The sequence below is a fragment of the Penaeus chinensis genome, chromosome 15, assembly GCF_019202785.1.
Source record: "Penaeus chinensis breed Huanghai No. 1 chromosome 15, ASM1920278v2, whole genome shotgun sequence".
Lineage (NCBI taxonomy): Eukaryota > Metazoa > Arthropoda > Malacostraca > Decapoda > Penaeidae > Penaeus > Penaeus chinensis.
This window is the reverse complement of record NC_061833.1, coordinates 24795575-24800574: the sequence shown is the minus strand read 5'-3', so window position 1 is coordinate 24800574 and position 5000 is coordinate 24795575.

Below are 5000 nucleotides of genomic sequence, written 5' to 3'. Positions count from 1 at the left end.
AACGAGCAACTGATGGAATGGCTACCTGCGCACTGGCTCACGTGACCGGAATTTTAATGTAGGAAATTTTGCCGGACTTTTTTCATCTCTTCTCGGTCACACCTGGGTGCTGGTTCGAACGAAGCTCGCCGAGGACTGCCTGCGAGGGCCAGGCGAACGGCGAACGAGCGTCTGTGCTGTGAAGTTAACAGAGGACGCACTCAGTAGGACACATTCCGGCCAGGACTGCGCTACACGTGGGGGAGACACTACGCAGCCACGGCCACAGTACGCACTCTAGCCGCACGAGCACCACCGCCCGCGAGTCAGCAGCTCGGCGCACTCAGAGCAGCACTCTCGGAGCCGCTGTCGGGCGCTCGGTGGGTCCATTTGCTGAGCTCACTTTAACATCGGAATAGCACATACCTGGCGAATGTACATCGAGGTATAACAAATAAAAGCTTATCGCAGCTAAGCAACGTAAGGTATATCATACGGATTATCAGTGGATAGGAGGTCGCCACACTTATATAACTACGTAGTTTGTATGCCAGACTTTTCGATACATACGAGGCATTACGTCATCCACAAACAACACAGCATGCAGAACAAGAAACTCCCTCGCCCAGGTCAGCTCGCCAAAAACAGAAAACAACACATTACGGCCGCATTCGAGGCACGGGCGCCTTTTCTTTTCTTATTCTCTTTTTAAAACTTGGGAGCGCAGGAGGAAAAAGGTATAAGTTCTAAGTTAAATCAAATAGAATGCTGGAAATATTTTCTCTGTTAATGGCACACGGCTACAGCGAGGCAGGTGCGGCCCTCCAGATGCCTGCCGCTGCTACTGAGGGAGATGTTCTTCGCAGCCCTTCCGCCCCTGCCAACCTTTCTCCTAGTTGTTTCCTCTCTGTTTATTTATTTCTCTCTCTCTCTTGGTTTTAGTTGCGACTGGCATTTTGGTTTGGTAGGCGATCTCTCCATTCTGTTGCCTGTCTATATTATTTTTATTATGTTGCCTGTATTTATTATCTTTCTTATTGTAGTTTTTCCTTTGCTTCCGCTTCGTAATCTCTCAGGTCAGCTGTTATTGACCTTTTTTCTGACCGCATTTTTCTCTGCTTCTAATGCTAGTTTTTCTCTTACCAAACTTTTTCCCCTTTCTGCCTACTTAGACTTCCTCTTGTTCCCTACTAAACGTTTTAGCTTGCCGATGGCTTTCACTAACTTGTACAGCCATGATTTGATAAACTACTTTCTTCAAAGTTTTAATCAGTATTCCTGATGATAACAAGTTAACTGGGACTTTTAGGGAAGTTAGCCAATCGTCTCCCAACCAACCCGGACAATAACAATGGCAGAAAACCGCGGAAACCTTAGGCCAGACATTGCCCAAATTTACATTTATTTCCCGACTTAATTTTCTGTGCGACGCGAAAATTCCCCCGAGAACAAGGAAGGGGTCGCGTAAGGTCGCGAAGGGCGTTGCGGCGGAGCGTAAAATCGACCTTAAGGAAGCGCCTCGGCTGGTAACGACCACGCGAGCCGAGCGGGTCTCGCTGACCGCCTTATAAGGAGACTTACAGGTGGGTGGGACAGACACACACTCACACACACACACGTACACGCACATACCACCTCTACCACCTCTACCACATCAACAACACTCCTTCCACCACACCAATGCCACCCGACTGCTTCTAAAATACGATGCACTTCACCCATATCTAACTCAAGTAATGGTTATGTATCGCTAAGGTAGTACATGTTGGATAATATGGTGTTGCAGAAATACAGAAAGAGAAAGCATGAAAAGGGAATAGAAAAAAAAAAAAACAATAACAATGAAATAAGGGTCATGATAGTTTTATGATTATAATCGGTTGTACTGGAAGGGTTTAGTGCAGGTCGCTCGAATGTCGACGGCGGTTTTAAATTGACTGCATCTGTAATTCGGACGCGTTTTTTTGCTGTGTTGTGTGGTTGGAGATCTAATGTGCGTCGTGCTGCGCCACTGTTCGTGTGGACGGCTGTAATTATGGAAGGGACGAGCGGTGAGATTTGAGGGTAAACAGCGAATGTCTTTAGCGTCGTGATATGACTTAAATCTGGTCGATAAAAAAATGAGGTAATTCGATTTGAATAAGTTCGATCTTACGAAACACTCACTCACTCACTCACTCACTCACTCACTCACTCACTCACTCACTCACACACACACACACACACACACACACACACACACACACACACACACACACACACACACACACACACACACACATACAATGCAAACTACACGGACACCTCCCCCCAAAAAAAAACAAAAAAACGGCAAAGCATTCCGCATCCTCACTCAACGCCAGGAGCTCGGCCACGAGAGCGAGGCAGGGCGACTCTCCCGCGTAACACGAACGGCCGAATGTGACGGCGAGGATGGCGCCCCTTGTCTCGGAGTGGCTGCTCCCCCTGCTCCCCCCGTGGTCCTCGGAGTGGCTGCTTCCCCCCCCTCCCCCCGTGGTCCTCGGAGTGACTGCTTCGCCCCCCCCCCCCCCCGTGGTCCTCGGAGTGACTGCTCCCCCCCCCTCCCATGGTCCTCGGAGTGACTGCCTCCCCCCCCCCCGTGGTCCTCGGAGTGGCTGCTTCGACCCCCTCCCCCCGTGGTCCTCGGAGTGGCTGCTTCGACCCCCCTCCCCCCGTGGTCCTCGGAGTGGCTGCTCCCCCCCTCCGTGGTCATCGGAGTGACTGCCTCGCCCCCCCCCCCCCCCGTGGTCCTCGGAGTGGCTGCTTCGAACCCCTCCCCCCGTGGTCCTCGGAGTGGCTGCTTCGACCCCCTCCCTCCGTGGTCCTTGGAGTGGCTGCTGTCTCCCCCCCCCCCCCCCCGTGGTCCTCGGAGTGGCTGCTGTCTCCCCCCCCCCTCCGTGGTCCTCCGAGTGACTGCCTCGACCCCCCCCCCCCCCCCCCGTGGTCCTCGGAGTGGCTGCTGTCTCCCCCCCCCTCCGTGGTCCTCCGAGTGACTGCCTCGAACCCCCCCCCCCCCGTGGTCCTCGGAGTGGCTGCTGTCTCCCCGGTGGTCCTCGCGATAGACGCAGTAAAGAGGATGATAAGGTGTTCTGGTCAAGAGGGTTTAGATCCGCTGCGGCGGCCGCGAGAAGGCTTAGGCGCTCTTGGATTCCTTTGTTTTTTTTTCTATGGAAGATTCGATCTTTTTGTGTGGGATCGGATGCTGACGGGATGGCGCGCCCTCTTGTTTGTTTGTTTTTATGGTTGTTTGTCTAGTAGACATATTTTTTTCTGGCAGGTATTTGTTTACTCTCTTTGTTTATTTTTTTATTTTTTTTTTGTTATTTTATATAGCTACATTCTAAGCGTACGAAAGCGCTCGTAAAGAAAAAAGAAAGAAAAAAACAGTATATTGAAAAATATAACAAAAAATATAAATAGCAAAATAAACAGAGAAAATAGGAGAACGAAGGAAGGTAATTACCAAGAAAAGGAAAGAGAATCAAGGAAATATGAGAGAAAATGTAAATGCCAAGAGCAAGAAAGATGTCAAGAATAAAAGAATTAATAAAATAAATATAAAGAGAAGGAAAATGCGAGAACAAGAGAGAAGAAAGGGAATTTGAAGAAAATTAGAATACAAGGAACAAGGAAGAAAATAATGAAAATGTGAAGGGAAGGAAAATAACAAGAACATTTTAAATAAATAAAAAATAATTAAAAGATAACTACAAAGAACAAGAAAGAGAATAAACACGAAGGAAAATAAAATAAAAAGAACGAGGAAAAGAACCAAGATAACATAAACGAAAAGGAAAATACCCAAAGAAAAAACAAGAAAAAAGAAAACATAAAGAGAATAAAGACAAAAAGAAAATAAATAAGATGGAATAAAATGGCAAGAAACAAATTAAATGAACGAAGCGGGGCCCGAACGCCACGAGCCGCGACGAGGCCTGCGGTAGCGCCCAGAAGGATTTTTACTCAATAATCGGGTTTAAGATAGACTAAAATCGCATGATGGGACAGCCTTTGATCCCCTCGTGGGCTCCGCAAGGACGATCGAGTGACGGTTAAGGGGTTCTTGATCTCTCATCTAGTTAACAAGTTAGGAGGGAATTTCAGGCGAGAGAGTGGGGCAGGGTTTAAAGTGTGGGGGTTCTTAGAGGCTCACTCTGTCGCTCTCTGTGTCTGTTTGTCTGTCTGACTTTCTTTTCACTCTTTCTCTCTCTCTCTGTCTGTCTCTGTGTCTCTGTCTCTCTCTCTCTCTCTCTCTCTCTCTCTCTCTCTCTCTCTCTCTCTCTCTCTCTCTCTCTCTCTCTCTCTCTCTCTCTCTCTTTCTCCCTCTCGCTATTATTTTCCTTTTCTCTTTTATGCCCCTCCGTCTGTCCCTCTTTGCCTCCCGCATATCCAGATATTTGCCAGAAGCGCGTGCGTTCGTCGCCTTCTGAAACCATCCGAGCTGACGACCCTGGGACCGAGGTTGATTGGGGGGGGGAAGGGGAGGAGGAAAGAGAGGAGGAGGAGGAGGAAGAAGAAGAAATGGAGGAAGAAGAGGAGAGGGAGGAAGAAGAGGAAGAGGAGAAGGATGAAGAAAAGGAGAGGGAGGGAGAAGAGGAAGATGAGGAGAAGGAAGAAGAGAAGGAGGAAAAAGAGAAGGAAGAGGAAGAACTAAAAAAAGGGGGAGAAGAGGAAGGAGAAAAGGGGTAAGAGGGAGAAGGAGACAGAAGAAGAAAAACGAAATAAGAAGTAAAATAGGAGAAGGGGGAAGAAGTGAAGGAAGAGTAGGAGGAAGAAAAAGAGGAGGGAGGCCGAGTAGGAAGGAGGGGAGACGTCGAGGTAAAGCAGAGGAGATAACGAGGTACAATGGATTTGTTTACACACGCTTACGCCCGTGTCCCAGGGCGGCAGTGCAACCGAGGGCCTTGCAGGTAAACTCCCCCTCCCCTTCCCCCTTCCTCTCCCTCTCCCCCTCCCCTTCCCCTTCCCCCTTCCTCTCCCTCTCCTCCTCCCCTTCCTCC